This window comes from Taudactylus pleione, unplaced genomic scaffold (genome assembly GCF_031769625.1).
Source record: "Taudactylus pleione unplaced genomic scaffold, aTauple2 ptg000126l, whole genome shotgun sequence".
NCBI lineage: Eukaryota > Metazoa > Chordata > Amphibia > Anura > Myobatrachidae > Taudactylus > Taudactylus pleione.
Window position 1 is genome coordinate 767,479 of NW_028284528.1, and position 24,309 is coordinate 791,787.

Sequence of the window (24,309 nt, forward strand, 5' to 3'; positions counted from 1 at the left end):
TATACTACTGTTTTATGCTGACACCACCCTGCCACATATACTACTGTATTATCCTGACACCAGCCTGCCACATATACTACTGTATTATCCTGGCACCACCCTGCCACATATACTACTGTATTATCCTGGCACCACCCTGCCACATATACTATTGTTTTATCCTGACACCACCCTGCCACATATACTACTGTATTATCCTGACACCACCCTGCCACATATACTACTGTTTTATACTGGCACCACCCTGCCACATATACTACTGTATTATCCTGACACCACCCTGCCACATTTACTACTGTATTATTCTGGCACCACCCTGCCACATATACTACTGTATTATCCTGGCATCATCCTGCCACATATACTACTGTTTTATACTGGCACCACCCTGCCACATATACTACTGTATTATCCTGACACCACCCTGCCACATATACTACTGTATTATCCTGACACCACCCTGCCACATTTACTACTGTATTATTCTGGCACCACCCTGCCACATATACTACTGTATTATCCTGGCATCATCCTGCCACATATACTACTGTTTTATACTGGCACCACCCTGCCACATATACTACTGTATTATCCTGACACCACCCTGCCACATATACTACTGTATTATCCTGACACCAGCCTGCCACATATACTACTGTATTATCCTGCCACCAGCCTGCCACATATACTACTGTTTTATCCTGACACCACCCTGCCACATATACTACTGTTTTATACTGGCACCACTCTGCCACATATACTACTGTTTTATACTGGCACCACCCTGCCACATATACTACTGTATTATCCTGCCACCACCCTGCCACATATACTACTGTATTATCCTGGCACCACCCTGCCACTTATACTACTGTATTATCCTGACACCACCCTGCCACATATACTACTGTATTATCCTGACACCACCCTGCCACATATACTACTGTATTATTCTGACACCACCCTGCCACATATACTATTGTTTTATCCTGGCACCATCCTGCCACATATACTACTGTATTATCCTGACACCACCCTGCCACATATACTACTGTATTATCCTGACACCACCCTGCCACATATACTACTGTATTATCCTGACACCACCCTGCCACATTTACTACTGTATTATTCTGGCACCACCCTGCCACATATACTACTGTATTATCCTGGCATCATCCTGCCACATATACTACTGTATTATCCTGGCATCATCCTGCCACATATACTACTGTATTATCCTGGCACCACCCTGCCACATATACTACTGTATTATCCTGGCACCAACCTGCCACATATACTACTGTATTATCCTGGCACCACCCTGCCACATATACTACTGTATTATCCTGGCACCACCCTGCCACATATACTACTGTTTTATCCTGGCACCACCCTGCCACATATACTATTGTTTTATCCTGACACCACCCTGCCACATATACTACTGTATTATCCTGACACCAGCCTGCCACATATACTACTGTATTATCCTGGCACCACCCGGCCACATATACTACTGTATTATCCTGGCACCACCCTGCCACATATACTACTGTTTTATCCTGGCACCACCCTGCCACATATACTATTGTTTTATCCTGACACCACCCTGCCACATATACTACTGTATTATCCTGACACCACCCTGCCACATATACTACTGTTTTATACTGGCACCACCCTGCCACATATACTACTGTATTATCCTGACACCACCCTGCCACATTTACTACTGTATTATTCTGGCACCACCCTGCCACATATACTACTGTATTATCCTGGCATCATCCTGCCACATATACTACTGTTTTATACTGGCACCACCCTGCCACATATACTACTGTATTATCCTGACACCACCCTGCCACATATACTACTGTATTATCCTGACACCAGCCTGCCACATATACTACTGTATTATCCTGACACCACCCTGCCACATATACTACTGTATTATCCTGACACCAGCCTGCCACATATACTACTGTTTTATCCTGACACCACCCTGCCACATATACTACTGTTTTATTCTGGCACCACCCTGCCACATATACTACTGTTTTATACTGGCACCACCCTGCCACATATACTACTGTATTATCCTGACACCACCCTGCCACATATACTACTGTATTATCCTGGCACCACCCTGCCACTTATACTACTGTATTATCCTGACACCACCCTGCCACATATACTACTGTATTATCCTGGCATCACCCTGCCACATATACTACGGTTTTATCCTGACACCACCTTGCCACATATTCTACTGTATTATCCTGGCACCACCCTGCCACATATACTACTGTTTTATCCTGGCACCACCCTGCCACATATACTATTGTTTTATCCTGACACCACCCTGCCACATATACTACTGTATTATCCTGACACCAGCCTGCCACATATACTACTGTATTATCCTGGCACCACCCTGCCACATATACTACTGTATTATCCTGGCACCACCCTGCCACATATACTACTGTATTATCCTGGCATCATCCTGCCACATATACTACTGTTTTATACTGGCACCACCCTGCCACATATACTACTGTATTATCCTGACACTACCCTGCCACATATACTACTGTATTATCCTGACACCAGCCTGCCACATATACTACTGTATTATCCTGTCACCACCCTGCCACATATACTACTGTATTATCCTGCCACCAGCCTGCCACATATACTACTGTTTTATCCTGACACCACCCTGCCACATATACTACTGTTTTATACTGGCACCACCCTGCCACATATACTACTGTTTTATACTGGCACCACCCTGCCACATATACTACTGTATTATCCTGACACCACCCTGCCACATATACTACTGTATTATCCTGGCACCACCCTGCCACTTATACTACTGTATTATCCTGACACCACCCTGCCACATATACTACTGTATTATCCTGGCATCACCCTGCCACATATACTACGGTTTTATCCTGACACCACCTTGCCACATATTCTACTGTATTATCCTGGCACCACCCTGCCACATATACTACTGTATTATCCTGGCACCACCCTGCCACATATACTACTGTATTATCCTGGCACCACCCTGCCACATATACTACTGTTTTATCCTGGCACCACCCTGCCACATATACTACTGTATTATCCTGTCACCACCCTGCCACATATACTACTGTATTATCCTGGCACCACCCTGCCACATATACTACAGTTTTATCCTGGCACCACCCTGCCACATATACTACAGTTTTATCCTGGCACCACCCTGCCACATATACTACTGTATTATCCTGGCACCACCCTGCCACATATACTACTGTATTATCCTGGCACCAACCTGCCACATATACTACTGTATTATCCTGGCACCACCCTGCCACATATACTACTGTATTATCCTGGCACCACCCTGCCACATATACTACTGTATTATCCTGGCACCACCCTGCCACATATACTACTGTTTTATCCTGGCACCACCCTGCCACATATACTATTGTTTTATCCTGACACCACCCTGCCACATATACTACTGTATTATCCTGACACCAGCCTGCCACATATACTACTGTATTATCCTGGCACCACCCTGCCACATATACTACTGTATTATCCTGGCACCACCCTGCCACATATACTACTGTTTTATCCTGGCACCACCCTGCCACATATACTATTGTTTTATCCTGATACCACCCTGCCACATATACTACTGTATTATCCTGACACCACCCTGCCACATATACTACTGTTTTATACTGGCACCACCCTGCCACATATACTACTGTATTATCCTGACACCACCCTGCCACATTTACTACTGTATTATTCTGGCACCACCCTGCCACATATACTACTGTATTATCCTGGCATCATCCTGCCACATACACTACTGTTTTATACTGGCACCACCCTGCCACATATACTACTGTATTATCCTGACACCACCCTGCCACATATACTACTGTATTATCCTGCCACCACCCTGCCACATTTACTACTGTATTATTCTGCCACCACCCTGCCACATATACTACTGTATTATCCTGGCATCATCCTGCCACATATACTACTGTTTTATACTGGCACCACCCTGCCACATATACTACTGTATTATCCTGACACCACCCTGCCACATATACTACTGTATTATCCTGACACCAGCCTGCCACATATACTACTGTATTATCCTGACACCACCCTGCCACATATACTACTGTATTATCCTGCCACCAGCCTGCCACATATACTACTGTTTTATCCTGACACCACCCTGCCACATATACTACTGTTTTATACTGGCACCACCCTGCCACATATACTACTGTTTTATACTGGCACCACCCTGCCACATATACTACTGTATTATCCTGACACCACCCTGCCACATATACTACTGTATTATCCTGGCACCACCCTGCCACTTATACTACTGTATTATCCTGACACCACCCTGCCACATATACTACTGTATTATCCTGGCACCACCCTGCCACATATACTACTGTATTATCCTGGCACCACCCTGCCACATATACTACTGTATTATCCTGGCACCACCCTGCCACATATACTACTGTTTTATCCTGGCACCACCCTGCCACATATACTATTGTTTTATCCTGACACCACCCTGCCACATATACTACTGTATTATCCTGACACCAGCCTGCCACATATACTACTGTATTATCCTGGCACCACCCGGCCACATATACTACTGTATTATCCTGGCACCACCCTGCCACATATACTACTGTTTTATCCTGGCACCACCCTGCCACATATACTATTGTTTTATCCTGACACCACCCTGCCACATATACTACTGTATTATCCTGACACCACCCTGCCACATATACTACTGTTTTATACTGGCACCACCCTGCCACATATACTACTGTATTATCCTGACACCACCCTGCCACATTTACTACTGTATTATTCTGGCACCACCCTGCCACATATACTACTGTATTATCCTGGCATCATCCTGCCACATATACTACTGTTTTATACTGGCACCACCCTGCCACATATACTACTGTATTATCCTGACACCACCCTGCCACATATACTACTGTATTATCCTGACACCAGCCTGCCACATATACTACTGTATTATCCTGACACCACCCTGCCACATATACTACTGTATTATCCTGCCACCAGCCTGCCACATATACTACTGTTTTATCCTGACACCACCCTGCCACATATACTACTGTTTTATTCTGGCACCACCCTGCCACATATACTACTGTTTTATACTGGCACCACCCTGCCACATATACTACTGTATTATCCTGACACCACCCTGCCACATATACTACTGTATTATCCTGGCACCACCCTGCCACTTATACTACTGTATTATCCTGACACCACCCTGCCACATATACTACTGTATTATCCTGGCATCACCCTGCCACATATACTACGGTTTTATCCTGACACCACCTTGCCACATATTCTACTGTATTATCCTGGCACCACCCTGCCACATATACTACTGTTTTATCCTGGCACCACCCTGCCACATATACTACTGTATTATCCTGGCACCACCCTGCCACATATACTACTGTATTATCCTGGCACCACCCTGCCACATATACTACTGTATTATCCTGGCACCACCCTGCCACATATACTACTGTATTATCCTGGCACCAACCTGCCACATATACTACTGTATTATCCTGGCACCACCCTGCCACATATACTACTGTATTATCCTGGCACCACCCTGCCACATATACTACTGTTTTATCCTGGCACCACCCTGCCACATATACTATTGTTTTATCCTGACACCACCCTGCCACATATACTACTGTATTATCCTGACACCAGCCTGCCACATATACTACTGTATTATCCTGGCACCACCCTGCCACATATACTACTGTATTATCCTGGCACCACCCTGCCACATATACTACTGTATTATCCTGGCATCATCCTGCCACATATACTACTGTTTTATACTGGCACCACCCTGCCACATATACTACTGTATTATCCTGACACTACCCTGCCACATATACTACTGTATTATCCTGACACCAGCCTGCCACATATACTACTGTATTATCCTGTCACCACCCTGCCACATATACTACTGTATTATCCTGCCACCAGCCTGCCACATATACTACTGTTTTATCCTGACACCACCCTGCCACATATACTACTGTTTTATACTGGCACCACCCTGCCACATATACTACTGTTTTATACTGGCACCACCCTGCCACATATACTACTGTATTATCCTGACACCACCCTGCCACATATACTACTGTATTATCCTGGCACCACCCTGCCACTTATACTACTGTATTATCCTGACACCACCCTGCAACATATACTACTGTATTATCCTGGCATCACCCTGCCACATATACTACGGTTTTATCCTGACACCACCTTGCCACATATTCTACTGTATTATCCTGGCACCACCCTGCCACATATACTACTGTATTATCCTGGCACCACCCTGCCACATATACTACTGTATTATCCTGGCACCACCCTGCCACATATACTACTGTTTTATCCTGGCACCACCCTGCCACATATACTACTGTATTATCCTGTCACCACCCTGCCACATATACTACTGTATTATCCTGTCACCACCCTGCCACATATACTACTGTATTATCCTGGCACCACCCTGCCACATATACTACAGTTTTATCCTGGCACCACCCTGCCACATATACTACTGTATTGTCCTGGCACCACCCTGCCACATATACTACTGTATTATCCTGGCACCACCCTGCCACATATACTACTGTATTATCCTGGCACCAACCTGCCACATATACTACTGTATTATCCTGGCACCACCCTGCCACATATACTACTGTATTATCCTGGCACCACCCTGCCACATATACTACTGTTTTATCCTGGCACCACCCTGCCACATATACTATTGTTTTATCCTGACACCACCCTGCCACATATACTACTGTATTATCCTGACACCAGCCTGCCACATATACTACTGTATTATCCTGGCACCACCCTGCCACATATACTACTGTATTATCCTGGCACCACCCTGCCACATATACTACTGTTTTATCCTGGCACCACCCTGCCACATATACTATTGTTTTATCCTGATACCACCCTGCCACATATACTACTGTATTATCCTGACACCACCCTGCCACATATACTACTGTTTTATACTGGCACCACCCTGCCACATATACTACTGTATTATCCTGACACCACCCTGCCACATTTACTACTGTATTATTCTGGCACCACCCTGCCACATATACTACTGTATTATCCTGGCATCATCCTGCCACATACACTACTGTTTTATACTGGCACCACCCTGCCACATATACTACTGTATTATCCTGACACCACCCTGCCACATATACTACTGTATTATCCTGCCACCACCCTGCCACATTTACTACTGTATTATTCTGCCACCACCCTGCCACATATACTACTGTATTATCCTGGCATCATCCTGCCACATATACTACTGTTTTATACTGGCACCACCCTGCCACATATACTACTGTATTATCCTGACACCACCCTGCCACATATACTACTGTATTATCCTGACACCAGCCTGCCACATATACTACTGTATTATCCTGACACCACCCTGCCACATATACTACTGTATTATCCTGCCACCAGCCTGCCACATATACTACTGTTTTATCCTGACACCACCCTGCCACATATACTACTGTTTTATACTGGCACCACCCTGCCACATATACTACTATTTTATACTGGCACCACCCTGCCACATATACTACTGTATTATCCTGACACCACCCTGCCACATATACTACTGTATTATCCTGGCACCACCCTGCCACTTATACTACTGTATTATCCTGACACCACCCTGCCACATATACTACTGTATTATCCTGGCACCACCCTGCCACATATACTACTGTATTATCCTGGCACCACCCTGCCACATATACTACTGTATTATCCTGGCATCATCCTGCCACATATACTACTGTTTTATACTGGCACCACCCTGCCACATATACTACTGTATTATCCTGACACCACCCTGCCACATATACTACTGTATTATCCTGACACCAGCCTGCCACATATACTACTGTATTATCCTGACACCACCCTGCCACATATACTACTGTATTATCCTGCCACCAGCCTGCCACATATACTACTGTTTTATCCTGACACCACCCTGCCACATATACTACTGTTTTATACTGGCACCACCCTGCCACATATACTACTGTTTTATACTGGCACCACCCTGCCACATATACTACTGTATTATCCTGACACCACCCTGCCACATATACTACTGTATTATCCTGGCACCACCCTGCCACTTATACTACTGTATTATCCTGACACCACCCTGCCACATATACTACTGTATTATCCTGGCATCACCCTGCCACATATACTACTGTTTTATCCTGACACCACCTTGCCACATATTCTACTGTATTATCCTGGCACCACCCTGCCACATATACTACTGTATTATCCTGGCACCACCCTGCCACATATACTACTGTATTATCCTGGCACCACCCTGCCACATATACTACTGTTTTATCCTGGCACCACCCTGCCACATATACTTCTGTATTATCCTGTCACCTCCCTGCCACATATACTACTGTATTATCCTGGCACCACCCTGCCACATATACTACAGTTTTATCCTGGCACCACCCTGCCACATATACTACTGTATTGTCCTGGCACCACCCTGCCACATATACTACTGTATTATCCTGGCACCACCCTGCCACATATACTACTGTATTATCCTGGCACCAACCTGCCACATATACTACTGTATTATCCTGGCACCACCCTGCCACATATACTACTGTATTATCCTGGCACCACCCTGCCACATATACTACTGTTTTATCCTGGCACCACCCTGCCACATATACTACTGTTTTATCCTGACACCACCCTGCCACATATACTACTGTATTATCCTGACACCAGCCTGCCACATATACTACTGTATTATCCTGGCACCACCCTGCCACATATACTACTGTATTATCCTGGCACCACCCTGCCACATATACTACTGTTTTATCCTGGCACCACCCTGCCACATATACTATTGTTTTATCCTGACACCACCCTGCCACATATACTACTGTATTATCCTGACACCACCCTGCCACATATACTACTGTTTTATACTGGCACCACCCTGCCACATATACTACTGTATTATCCTGACACCACCCTGCCACATTTACTACTGTATTATTCTGGCACCACCCTGCCACATATACTACTGTATTATCCTGGCATCATCCTGCCACATATACTACTGTTTTATACTGGCACCACCCTGCCACATATACTACTGTATTATCCTGCCACCACCCTGCCACATATACTACTGTATTATCCTGACACCACCCTGCCACATTTACTACTGTATTATTCTGGCACCACCCTGCCACATATACTACTGTATTATCCTGGCATCATCCTGCCACATATACTACTGTTTTATACTGGCACCACCCTGCCACATATACTACTGTATTATCCTGACACCACCCTGCCACATATACTACTGTATTATCCTGACACCAGCCTGCCACATATACTACTGTATTATCCTGCCACCAGCCTGCCACATATACTACTGTTTTATACTGGCACCACCCTGCCACATATACTACTGTTTTATACTGGCACCACCCTGCCACATATACTACTGTATTATCCTGACACCACCCTGCCACATATACTACTGTATTATCCTGGCACCACCCTGCCACTTATACTACTGTATTATCCTGACACCACCCTGCCACATATACTACTGTATTATCCTGACACCACCCTGCCACATATACTACTGTATTATTCTGACACCACCCTGCCACATATACTATTGTTTTATCCTGGCACCATCCTGCCACATATACTACTGTATTATCCTGACACCACCCTGCCACATATACTACTGTATTATCCTGACACCACCCTGCCACATATACTACTGTATTATCCTGACACCACCCTGCCACATTTACTACTGTATTATTCTGGCACCACCCTGCCACATATACTACTGTATTATCCTGGCATCATCCTGCCACATATACTACTGTTTTATACTGGCACCACCCTGCCACATATACTACTGTATTATCCTGACACCACCCTGCCACATATACTACTGTATTATCCTGACACCAGCCTGCCACATATACTACTGTATTATCCTGCCACCAGCCTGCCACATATACTACTGTTTTATCCTGACACCACCCTGCCACATATACTACTGTTTTATACTGGCACCACCCTGCCACATATACTACTGTTTTATACTGGCACCACCCTGCCACATATACTACTGTATTATCCTGCCACCACCCTGCCACATATACTACTGTATTATCCTGGCACCACCCTGCCACTTATACTACTGTATTATCCTGACACCACCCTGCCACATATACTACTGTATTATCCTGACACCACCCTGCCACATATACTACTGTATTATCCTGACACCACCCTGCCACATATACTATTGTTTTATCCTGGCACCATCCTGCCACATATACTACTGTATTATCCTGACACCACCCTGCCACATATACTACTGTATTATCCTGACACCACCCTGCCACATATACTACTGTATTATCCTGACACCACCCTGCCACATATACTACTGTATTATCCTGACACCACCCTGCCACATATACTACTGTATTATCCTGACACCACCCTGCCACATATACTATTGTTTTATCCTGGCACCATCCTGCCACATATACTGTACCAGTGTTTTTATAGTGACGCTCCACTCCATCCTATCGTGGCTTACACCTGGTGCATATGCTACACTGGCAGAGCTGGATGGATCTCTGCAAGCTGCGCCAAATGCCTCTTTTTCGCAAACACATTGTACGCCTACGTTTTAGGTGAACAATGCGTTCAGCCCGGGTGTATTTCTGTAATACAAGCATGCCAAGCTGTCAGCCACTCTCTGTCTGCTGGCTACTAACATGGCAAACTGCTGCCGTGGAGAGGAAGAGCTCACAACATGAATTGTAGTTATTTCTTGTATATTACTCCCTGCGATGTTACTATTTGTCATCAAAACAGAGTAGTGAGACACCGTGATCGGGCGGAGAGATGGCACATTCCTCACACATTACTTTACAAGCCCAGGTAGTACAAAGTACCAGGTGCACCTCTGACCCACAGAGGAAGAGTCCTTCTTAAAGTAACAGTGACACATGCTTAGCTGTTAGTGACTGATCTGTCACTTCTTCCCTAGGTTCTAGGGCAGCTGCAGGAGAGTTGTCTGGGTAATTAGCGTGAGCTCAGGCAATGACAGTAGTCCCTGGTAACTCCTAATAATGTCGCCTTTCTTGCACTACTGCAAACTTCAGAACACATGATTATAAAACACAGCATACCACTTACAGCAGGTGACTTCCCTGGCAGGGATGGCCCTTACCCATTTGGTGCCCTAACAGAAGCATAATAAGAGAGAGGAGAGGACCTGTGTCCATTCTCCGTCTAAGCCTCCTACTCTCAAGCCGATGGCACAAGTGAGTAGATTCTGGCGCTGTGCCAAAGCCCACAGCGCATCATGTGCAAATCGCCCGGAAAGTGGCTGTTACACCATTTTCCCAGTGATTTCTGCAGAGCCGCTGCTGCCAATGCAGGACTCCTGAGAGGTAAGTATTGAAGAACGTGGGGCCCACCCTGCACCCAATATAGACATGCCACTGTGCCCTAGACAAGATTTTAGCTGGTGCCCCCCATTGTACGTTACTGGTTCTTAACACTATCTGCCCAGGTGGTAAGTGTGCCTAAGTTTATATTCCCAAGTAACCATGGCTGGCACTATCTGTCAAACTAGTTATTGCTGGCACTACCTTCCTAGGTAAGTATGGCTGGCACTATCTGCTCAGGTAAGTATAGCTGGCACTGCTTGGCCTGGGAGGTATGACTGGCACTATCAGCTAATATAAGTATAGCTGGCACTATCTGCTCAGGTAAGTATAGCTGGTACTGCCTGGCCAGGTAAGTATAGCTGGCACTATCTGCTCAGGTAAGTATAGCTGGTACTGCCTGGCCAGGTAAGTATAGCTGGCAATATCTGCTCAGGTAAGTATAGCTGGTACTGCCTGGCCAGGTAAGTATAGCTGGCACTATCTGCTCAGGTAAGTATAGCTGGTACTATCTGCTCAGGTAAGTATAGCTGGCACTATCTGCTCAGGTAAGTATAGCTGGTACTGCCTGGCAAGGTAAGTATAGCTGGCACTATCTGCTCAGGTAAGTATAGCTGGTACTGGCTGGCCAGGTAAGTATAGCTGGCACTATCTGCTGAGGTAAATATAGCTGGTACTGTCTGGCTAGGTAAGTATAGCTGGCACTATCTGCTCAGGTATGTATAGCTGGCACTGCCTGGCCAGGTAAGTATGATTGGCACTTGTATTGCCATCAGTAACATTAGGCCAGGATAAGACTTTCCTATAGCCCGATGCCTGTGCGAGAAGGTTAGTAATTTCAAGCAGGCTGATGTATCCAGTAGAGAGTATACTTTGGATCTGTCGTCCATAAGCTCAGTGGGCTGAAGTCAGCAGAGTCACCAAGAGTTATACACTGAGGTCACCACTTTGGTCACTCTGCAGCAGAGACAACTGTCAGGTGCCCTCTATATGCCCAGTCCTCCAAGTGCCATATGTGCTGTCTTTATGCGCCGGGACCCTCCTCCGCAGCTTTAGTTCCATACCTCTCTCTCGCTGGGGGCTGCTTTAAAATTAGTGGCTATCTTGCCGGAATTGCGCCGGCTCCCACAAATTGCCGGGTATTACATTGGGACCTAGGTCTGTCAGTTTGGAATAATGGCCCTGATTCAGAGGCGGACGCTCTGACCAGAGCGCTCGCTCTGAATCAGGGCCCACCTCCATTAATATGGAGCGTCCTCCTGGACGCTCGTATAGCTGTGGGTCACCACCCACAGCATATACGAGCGTGCAGGATGATGGTCGCGATGGTCTTGACCATCGCGACCATCGAAACTGCGAGCAAAAGCCTGCGGTTGACTTTTTCAACCGCAAGGCCAGGAGTGATTTTGGCTCTATCAGAGCCAAAATCACTCCCACTGACATCACTAGTGATGTCAGTGGGGCCGGCTTCAGACGGTAGGCGTTCCCTTGGGAACGCCTCCGTCTGGCAGGCACGCCCCCGACACGCCCACCAAAGGGGGCGTGCTGTCAGTCGACAGCACGCCCCCTTTGATGAGACACTCTGAGCGAAGGAAAGTCCTTCGCTCGTCGGGTCTCGCGCATGCGCACGACGGAGCTCCCTCCGTCGTGCGCATGCGCAGTGTGGACCATCGACCCACTTGCGAGCGGACAGCCGCTCGCGAGTGGGTCTGAATGAGGGCCTATGTTAGTTAGGGTTTGGAACTGGCCCAATGCGGGCTCTGCAGTGTCAGCCCAGCTTTGCTCTGTTCTGCAACAATTATTGGGAATAAGGATCTCAGGGCCTGATTCAGCTCGGATTGCCGTTGCTAACACACACGCAATCGGCCGATTGTTTCGCACTGCGCATGCATATGCATCGCAGTGAGCGAACCAGCAGCTGCAATCAGAACTGCGATCGCAGTGGTGACGCAGACCCATTGCAGGGTGATTGACAGGAAGTGCCGTTGGTGGGTGGTAACAGGGGATGGTCGGGTGAACGCAGGCGTGCCAGAGCGTTTCAACAGCGCTGCAGGGACGTGCATAAATTAGCCACTGCGACACCATACGCAGCCTGAGGCCTCAAAGCTGCCTGCTTTGCAATTGCGATCCTTGCAATCATGCAAATGCAGCAGGTGGTGTATGACATCTAGCAGACTACGAGCCTAGCAGACTGCATACGTCCACGCAGTCCCTGAGCTGGCCACTCCCGGAAATTGGGACAGACACGCCCCGTTTTCGGGAACACCGGCCGCCCCTGCCCCTGCACCACCCCTTATATGCCTCTCATGTCAATCAGGCAGAGGCTTTCAAGGACTTGTGTGCGTCTTAGCAGGACCCATTCTGCACACTTGCATGCGCTGCTGAATCAGGTCCTTAGTTTGCAGCCTTGGGTAACAGAACCTTTCCTGTCCATAACAATCACGATTAGGATGGCTGGATAATGGCCCAAAAGTTGTCAAGAAAGATCTGGGGGGTGAGGGGGTGGTCTCTGCAGGGGATTGGGTCACTGGACACCCTGCCCCTTGGTCCAGCCTACCCCTGCTTTCCAACATTCCAATTTTGGAACTGGTACTGGGCATGGTTACCTGGATGTGGGGGCATGGTTGCATCAGTAGGTGGTCTTGTGGTGACTTGTGTCTGTGATATGCATAATGTTTGTTACTGTAGGTGCTCGGTGTATAGACCCTTTAGTAATAGATCCCTGACATAAGAGAACAGCAGCTATATGCCCTCGCCCTCATCATTCCTTTGCTTTCACATTCACCTATGCAGCAGAGATGCCTTGAGCGTCCTTAGGACGCTTCAGACGGTCACACCGCTGCCCTTACATCTCCCCCGAGCATCCTCAGGATGCTCCGGGCATTGCTGTAATCACTGGTAATTGTTGCCATGCCCCCATGTGATGTCACATGGATGGGGCGTGGCCTGCACCGGTCCTGCAAATAATGTTATATATATCAAAATGGCCCTCGGCAGAAAAAAGGCTCCCCACCCCTGACCTAAAACATTATATAATCAAACTTGTGGCAACAAATGTTCGCATATGGAAATTCTCTTCAAAACAGGACATATTACAGCGCTACGAAGTTCCTGTGATAAAACCTTCACTTTGACATGCTACATCGTATTGGTGCATTCTCATTTTCCTGAGTTAATAGTGTATGAGCAGGTATGGGGCGCAATGGTCAGTTCATTCCGCAGTGCGTTGTGACTACTGGGGTAGGAAGGGAAACGCTTCAGGGCAAATTCCACCAGAGAAACGTGTGACGGAATAAGGGGAATATTTTGTGGGATTTTTCTGGGAATATTTCACTCATCTCTACGTGAAACCAATTCCTTACATTGCTCTGTATCTTTGCAACCTCTTAGTATCCAACATCAACAGACACTCGCTGAGTCAAGTAGGCAAATACGCCCAGGGCGAGTACAACAAAATCAGAAGCCTGAGGCAAAGTCACAGCCTGGCCTCCTGCAATATCCCCAAACTATAATATATAGATTTATAAACCAGCCGCTGAGGACCTGTCAGTGTTTGAGGACATGCCTAAAATAAATGAACAAAATAAATAGTTCAATACATTTTGTTGCTTGAGTCCAGCTATTGGATTAATTTATAATTGTGGTTAAAATGAATGGGGACTGTATTTTGTACAATTATCCATTTATAAAGTATAATTCGCACAAGATAAAATTATATTTATTTTAACACAAACAAAATAATTTCCTATCAGACGAATGTTGGATGGATAATCTGAATTTTGATACCGTTCGTAAACTAGTGTTCTGCGCTGATGTATATAAATAAATAAACAAGTATATTTGTTATTTATCAGTTGTGTATTTATTTTTATGAAGGGTAAAAAAAAAATAGAAACAGACATGTATTAACATAAAACCATAATATAATAGTTCAAAACAATATTACGTACAGTATATTGTAAACATAACCCTATAGACTCAAATTATGAAGCGAAATATAGCAATATATAAACTATATATAACTACACTGAACAAGACCTGTATGTGTAGAAAGTCCAGTGCAATAGTAGCAGCATTAGTTATCAGTGAAAGACTTCCAGACATACAGTATATCAATTATATCCAAATGTATCAAGGTTTAAAAATGTAAAAAGTCAGTACTTACAAAAAGAAAAAAATATCGCTCATAGGGCCTGATTCAGACCCTATGGTTACAGCCGGCTCCGGCGTGCGCATGCGCGAGACCCGGCCAGCGACGGGCGCTCCGTCGCTACGGGTCTCCCACCAAAGCGGGGCAGCTGTCGATTGTGATTGACAGTTTGCCCCGTTTTGTAGGCGGGCAGGGGGGTGGCTGGCCAAACGGAGGCGTTCCCGAAGGAACGTCTGCCGTTTGGGGGCGGCCTCACTGACATCAGTGGTGAGCTTCCGGCTCTATTAGAGCCGAAAGCTCACTGGGGCTTGCGGGAACGAGACCCTACCACAAGGGTCTCGTCGCAAGCTCCGATGGTCGCGATGGTCATGACCATCGCGACCATCACCTGGCCGCTCGCTAAAGCTGTGGGTGGTCACCCACAGCTATGCGAGCGGCCAGGAGGCCGTCTTTAAAAAAAAAACAGGGACACCCTGATTCAGAGAAAGCGCTCTTAAAGAGCGCCCGGCTCTGAATCAGGCCCATAGATCTAAAACAGATGGATACTTGTACCACCTCCAGGTGAATTATTGTGCTGGCGTCTTGCCAAGGTCCCCGCCAAGCATAGGGGTCTCTAGCGGCAGCCAGGGAGGATCCTCCTTATTAGATGTCAGTGGCCAAATGAAGCCTCCGCCGTGAGAGAGTTCAGAGGCACCACCGCTGATATTCCAACTTGTCTCTATAATGCACGCCGCACCTTAATTTCCAAGCAGCACTGTAAGGTAGCAAGCGCTCAGTCACAGCGCAGGTCTCCGAGGTGCCGGCAGCCAGGGTCCCAATAGGGGCACAGCGTGGTTTTAATGAATCAATCAAAGTGCATTTAGTCTAATAGTAGCAGAGCTGGGAGCACCAACAACATGTTTCGGTCACTTCTTCATACCGTTCGTAACAAATAAAAAAATATATTTTTTGATTTAACACAAAACAAAACTGTTTTGTTTTGTTTTCTCTTTATTTAATTCCTTGGAACGTGCGGAGAAGTCACTGAGCAGGAACAGTATTTATATAGAAGCTGTTCCCATCTTTTCTGACAAACATAACCCCATCTCTAGATTATGCGCATTTCTCACCCGGTCGGCCCCCCGATCAGCATCTGATGTCAGCGGCGTTGACCGGCGCACAGACGGTCCATGCTGACATCTTTCGCAAAAGTATCTCCTCGCTGGGTAACGCCGGTATGTACCTAGAAATGTGTAAAGGACAGCTCTCCCGATAAGAGCTGTCCTTTGCGATAGAAGGACTTCCGGGTTTATAATCCAGAAGTTCCTCTGCGCAAGTGTGGTGTGACACGCGCGCCGCAGGGAAAAATGGGAGAGATCCGATTGGATCCCTCTCAATACAGGACATGAAAAGAAACCCATAGGCTTCTATTGGGCAACGCCATATAAAGATGGCGTTGCCCACCGAGTCGAAGCTCTGTAATGTATCGCATTCCGGAGCTTAGTACATATGGAAAATGCGGCCAAATTTTGGGCTGCATTTTCCTTTTAGTACATCCCGCCCTATATTTTGTCTTCAACGCATGAGTCAGAAATGATGAAAACTTCTAAAATGGAAAATGGGAGGTGTTACCCCTAGCAGCCAATCAGATGCTAGCTATCATGTTCTAAACTGTACTGGATAAATGATAGGTAGAATCTGTTCTAGGGACAACTTCTCCACGTTTCCTCTTTAGAATTTTTAGTGCTGTAAATCTATCTTATGATGTTTTTGTTTTTTTTCCATCTTGTTTTAAAAATGTCAATCAATGGAGGCATCTACAACCTTAAGGCAATTGCTTTAATTTCATATTGTTATTGCCATAGCAAATTATACTTTAGTAATTAGGCCCAAGGGCGCCGAGAAGGGAGTGGGGAGCGATTACTAATTGCCCAGACATGGGATTGTTGGTGGGGGTCTGGGTTAGCTGCTAAGGGGGGCATTGTCCTCCTTTGCAGCGTTGATGAGGAGACTGGGGTACAAATGTCTCCCTGCACGGGTTTCCCCCGTACCCGGGTCCTTGGAAGCTCTCGGCGGCCCCTGTGTCTACAATATCTTAAAACGATCAGGTTTGATTTCTTAATCGTATAAAACAATGAGATAGCAACAGATTTATATTGTGGCCTCAATTAAGGGACCAGGGCCGGCTCCAGGGGTCGAAGCACCTTGTGCCGGCCTTTAACAGGGCGCCCTTACTTTGTGCGCAACGAAGCCACATGCGATCAAAAACTAGGGTGTGGTCTAATTATCACAGGACACGCCCCCTACGTGACATAATTATGAGGCGTGCCTGAATGGCACGCCTCCAAATAACGTCAGGCTGGGGGGCAGCCTCACTAGCTGGGCTTCCCCCAGCTCTCTCCCGTCACTGAATGGATCAGATTCACATCCATTCAGACTCCGGGGTCCCGCACCTCCACACAGCTGCGGCGGTGGGGGTCCCCAACCTCCCGATTTGACTACTTGCGGGTAACTTCGGCCCACGGGTGGAACAATGGGACAGTACTGTCCCGCTGAAATCGGTATGTGGGGGGGATGCGTCCTCTATGGTTGGCGCCCCTGTTCGACCGCACTGGTCGAACACCCCTAGAGCCGGCCCTGGAAGGGGTGATGTATTATAGCCTGCATTTGTTGCCCAATAAGCATAGGGGTGGGGAGGGTTGTGCAGTATGTATCAAGCCTTCTACAGAGTGGGGAAGTGGAGAAGTTCCCCCATAGCAACCAATCAGCTTCTACCTATCAGTTTATAGAATGTACTTTATAAATGCTACTTTAAGCTGATTGGTTGCTATGGGGGAACTTCTGCATTTTGTACACTTCTCCATTCAGAAGGCTTGACCCATCTCCCCCATCATTAATTATTGCGGCAATAAGAAGTTATTTATTGGTCGTATGTATTAAGAATCTCCTGCAGATCACAGGCCGCTAACACTTTCGTGGTTGGAACCCGGCTCTCTGAATTTGCATGGTGGTCGGAGCATGCATTTGCAATCGTTAGTTACCGGAGAGGGATCCATCAGATCCCTCTCTGCAGGAATCGTTAAATGTTGAAAGTCATAGAGAAATGGCGTTAGCCATTGGGGGCCAAGCTCCGAAACCCATGGGGCCTGCTTTCATTATAGAAAAAAAAGTTACTACAGCAGATATTCGTAATGGGGTGTGGTCATAATCCCGACTGCGGTCATTCCGGCGCACAGAATGCCGGCATCGGAATCCCAACACCTGTCAGAAACCCGGCACCGGCATCCTGGCTGCCATGATCCCAAAGGTAAGTAGTGGGGTTAGGATTAGCGTTAGGGGTTAGGGTTAATCACTAGGGGAGGGCTAGGGGTTAGGCACTAGGGGCAGGCCGGCCAAGAACCGCGGTGGGCCCGGGTAACAGAGGGCGTGGCCTAATTGTGGGAGGCGTGGCCACGCCCCTTTCCCGAAAAACAAACAAACTGTGCAGCTCAAAGCCAGGGGGGGCGCGATCAGTGTGAGGCATAGGAGACTGCTGTGGCTGAGCAGTCTCTCCCACTGCAGCTCAGCTCACGCTGTGCGCCGGGCTGCTGTGAGGGAGTGGGGGGCGGCGTCGGACCTGGGCCCCTCAGGAAGCCCGGGTAATCTGTACCCGCCCCCCCCCTCTCTGCGGGGGAGGGTTAGGTACTAAGAGGGGAGGGTTAGGTTTAGTGGGCGGGGAGGGGGAGGTTAGGTTTAGGCACCCGAAACGGAGGGTTAGGAAGAGGGGGAGGGTTATCCCTCTTATTACATTGAGGAGAAATTCTTACTTTAAGCAGAAAACTTCAGACAATTACTGTTTTTGGAGCACTTTCCCCGCAAGATGCTTGATACACATGCCCCTGAAGGCTGGTAAGAGGCTGCTTACCTCAGTTATCTCTCTAACAATAGGAACAACATGGCTGCCATGTATAGATCTGTGTTTTCTTCCTTCAGAATAACTACAAATTATGATAAAATTACGTTGGGAGGAGGGGGCTGCATCGTATTGCTATTTTGGAGGGGACTTCTGCCTAAAGCATTTATAAAAAGAGAAAGAGAGAGGGGAACGTCGGCCTAAACGTCAACTTCACTTATTACCATAGCAACCAGTGGCCAATTCTCAACTCACAACGGTCTTACCGTCAATCACGTCAACACATCGGGCTCATTAATTACCAACTGCATGTTTTACGGCTTGATAGTAGAATATGTAGCCAAAGGCCACGCGTGTATCCAGCCTAATTAACCCCTCCGTGCAGGGCTTCCGAGCCGACATGTGCTAAAATGAGCACAGATGCAGAGATAATTCATGGATAGGGAATGTCTGCAATATCCCTTAATAAAATAAAGGCAGCAGCGGGGTTTAATTGCAATTTGTCAGCTTTCCGCCAGAAAATGTATTCTCCTGCAGAAACGCCTCAGAGAAGTTCCAGAGGAGTCACTAGGATAAAGCAGATCCCGGCTAATGGTATGTTATATATTTATACAGGGCCGTTACTAGGGTAGTGCGACCAGTGCCATGGCACAGGGCACCGTAGGGCAGGGGGCGCTTTTTGGACCTGTCGATTTTCCTGTTTATTATCATTCTCACTTGTAGCTTCCTCTTCTTTTGTCCCCAGCATCTCCTGGCCTCCCCTATCTCTTCCCTGGCCCTTCCCCATGAGGCCATGGCCCTTTTTCAGGTACTCTATATTATGTCCCTATTTAAACAATGGGGGGGGGGGGGGGGGCGCAAATGCTCTCCCTGGCACAGGGCACCAAAAAGTCTAGTTACGGCTCTGTATTTATATATTAGGTATCGTGAGATAAGCCAAAGGATTCTCTTGAGGTCACGACTTGACGACTTTATTAATTCCCTCCTTCATTCATATTAAATCTTGAAGGCTGGCCATATTCACTTGCTCTTTATAAAAAATAAAATAAATGTAATGCAATATACAGGGTGTTTCACTTGCTATTGTCACCAAACTTTTTCTTATAACTTTTAAAGTAATCGATGTAATTAGTGAAATGTGACACTGACATACCAATGAGAAACATGAGGAAGTCATAGCAAGTGATGAAAGTGTTCGCCATTAGCATCCAGGCCAGCTGTTCAAGCATTCGCGAAGTGAAGGCCAGCTGTTCACCACCCTAGTCAGCAGCGCAGTCCAAAATTCAAATAGGGGAGCCACACCAACTGCCAGTGAGGATGCCAGTTGGCGCGATGTCAATGAGGATGGCAGTTGGTGTGATGCCAGTGAGGATGGCAGTTGGTGTGGTATCAGTGAGGATGGCAGTTGGTGCGGTGTCAGTGAGGATGGCAGTTAGTGTGTTTCCCCTATTTGAATTTTGTCCTGCGCTGCAGCCCTATCTCTGGAGCCCTCACTGCTAGTCAGTAGGTATTCCTGCTTCTGACAGTGGTGTTGTGTACTGTGTATCGTGTCTGTGTCCTACGTGTATATGAACCTTTATTGACAGTATGTCTGGACAATAAATCCGCGTTGTTCAGCTGTGTACCGGCTCATATCAGCACGTAACACACAGACACGAGGTGGGGCTTTTTCAAATTTCACTAAATTACGTCAATTACTTTCAAAGTTATAAGAAAGACTTTGGGGCCAATAACGAGTGAAACACTCTGTATTACTGAGCTGCATATTGTGTATATACTTTATACCACAGATAACACAAGTATGCGATGAAAAAGCTTTTTTTAATGAATTTATGTGACACAGTATATATTTTTGGCTTCTGAACATGAAAATTACTCCGGATTTTGCATATCACATCACGTTTTTCTGCAAAACGTGTATTTATGAATAAGTCATTTTTTTCATATTCTTTAAAGTAATAAATGTATTCTGCCTACATTTATTATACAACATTGTCTTAAATTAATTCAGTCGGTAGTATAGAACATTGCAATTCAATTCTCGTCATAAAACTTCCCCCCGCCCAGTGCCAGATTAAGGTCCACATGGTCCTGGAGCTGAAATTTACAAAGGGCCTAAACCCCATACTGTCTAAAGAAACATTGCACACACACAACTACAAACTACAAGGTGAGCTGGCGAAGGTGGAACCAAATACAACACATGCAACACAGTTTTGCCCTGTGCCGGCTCATTTTAACCCCTGTCTACTACCACTGGCTCATTTTAACCCCTGTCAACCACCGCATACACACACACATACACACCATACTTGCCTACACTCCCGATTTGGTCGGGAGCCTCCCGAAAATTGGGTGCCACTCCCGACCTCCCGGGAAGGCTGGTAATCCTCCCGGCTGCCGTCCACCCCTCCTATCCCCCCTGTAATTACCTTTGAAACCCCCGAATTGCGTATTTTTGGCCCCGCCCCCTGCTTCACAATGTCTGTAAAATCGGTTGCGTGGTCCTGCCCCCCGCCCCGCCCCAAATACTCGTAGTCTGGTCGGCCTGCCTCCTTGTGCTGGCCACACACCCCTGCCATGCCGATCTGGCTGCTCCCTCCAGGAAGGAGCAGCCAGAAAGTCGGCAAGCCTGATACACACACACAGTACACACTACACACACACACAGTACATATACAGTACACACCACTCATACAGTACAAGTGATTCCAACATTTTTAGGCAATGTCAAGGAACCAAACTACAAAGAAATTGTCAGGGAAATGCTTAATGGTTATAGAAACCTTGGTTGCAATATGAGTTTAAAGGTACATTTTTTGAATTCCCATATTGAGCATTTCCCGAATAATCTCGGAGACTACAATGAAGAACAGGGTGAACGGTTCCACCAAGATGTTAAAGATGTAGAAAGAAGATACCAGGGTCGTTGGGACGTCAGGATGATGGCTGACTACTGCTGGATGATACACAGAGACGACACAGAAAAAGCTTATAAGCGAAAAGCAACAAAACGAAGTTTGAAGACAAAAAAAAACAACAAGATATTAATGATTTTTTTTTTCAATAATTATGGTTTTGTTTCCATTATTGTTTGATTTTATTGTTATTTTATTATGTAATTAAGACAAAAACACCGTGATATCATCTACACTTCTTTGGATTTCACAATAAATATGTCAAAAACAATTAAATTTCTTGTTTTTTCTTAAAAATGTATGTAACCCCCTTACAGGTAAATGTGATGTGGTAATTATTTTTAATATACTAATTCTTGATGTACACAGGAGTATAATTAAGAATATAAAAGTATGATTAAAAAAGCTTTCAATACCTTACATTTTGCAGACCTGTGTAATTAGTCCCCCCTGAAACAAATTAAGAGGAACCTCCCGGACTCCGGGCAGAGAAAGTGGTTCTCTTGCAAAGTGGGTGGGTGTGTTGTAATGATGCAAATTATGGGGGAGATTTAGCAAATCTAGGAGAGAGATAAAGTAAAGAAGTCTCTCATAGCAACCAATCAGCTTCCAACTGTCATAGCCCGTAAAATTACAGAAGCTGATTGGTTGATATTACCAGAAGTCCCTCGTACATGAGCCTGTAATAATCAAGGTGGAGGTCTCCGGATAATTCAGGAGCTTCACTCCCTTCCACAGCCTTGAAGAAGGGAGTCAAGCTCCTGAAACGCGTTGACGCATGTGACAGGACCATCTATTAAGGAGGAATTGCAAACGGGAGAACCCCTGTTAGGATCCGAGGGAGAGGTTATCCGGAGACCTCCACCTTGATTACTACAGGCTCGTGTACGAGGGACTTCCGGTAATTCCCCATTTTTTCCACTGGAGACGAGGGCCATCAACCCTTATATGTGAAAGTTTATGTGCATATATTACAGGACTTATATTGCGTGATACACAGCTCTATATATACAGTATGATAGGTGTGTTGTGAGAGACACACCAATTTTCATTTGGAATTATTGTTGTTCAATAAATGTGTGTTGTTATGGTACTACACTATGCTCGATATGTTTATGCCTTTCATATAAACGAGAACATCATGAACAACTGACCATCATATACGGGACCCCCATATATAGAATTGGGAAGTATTTCAACCACTTTTGTCTACATTTAGCCCCGTGCGCACTTTCTGTGATAGAGTGCTGCTCGAGCAGAGCAGGCAGAGAGTGACTGACAGCTTGCTAGCCTTGCTTGGCAGAGTTGCACTGTGTGGATGGACAGATGCACGTGCAGGAACGGGACCAGTGGTTCTGCAGCATCTTACAGTAAGTGACTATACATCCCATTAGGCATTATCCGGAATTAGAGATACCTCCAGGATGTCCCGATTTGGTCAGGAACGATAATAAGCAGTGAGTAACTTGCTACACTTTGCCTTTAACCTTTTAGACCCAATTCAGCTGCTTCTTTGTAACAGAGCTTTTATGTATTTCTGGCGTCATTACTTTCAAGCAGAACTGAAGAACAAGTCATAATGAAAAGTGCGCAGGGAAACTGGGCTTATGAAAGCCGCAC

General features: G+C 46.2%; 1 protein-coding gene across 2 annotated transcripts in view; it reads right to left on the bottom strand.

Annotated features, from left to right (window-relative positions):
* BCL9 (BCL9 transcription coactivator) overlaps window positions 1–24,309 on the bottom strand; it is a 333,635-nt gene that overhangs the window by 151,678 nt on the left and 157,648 nt on the right. The window lies entirely within an intron of this gene.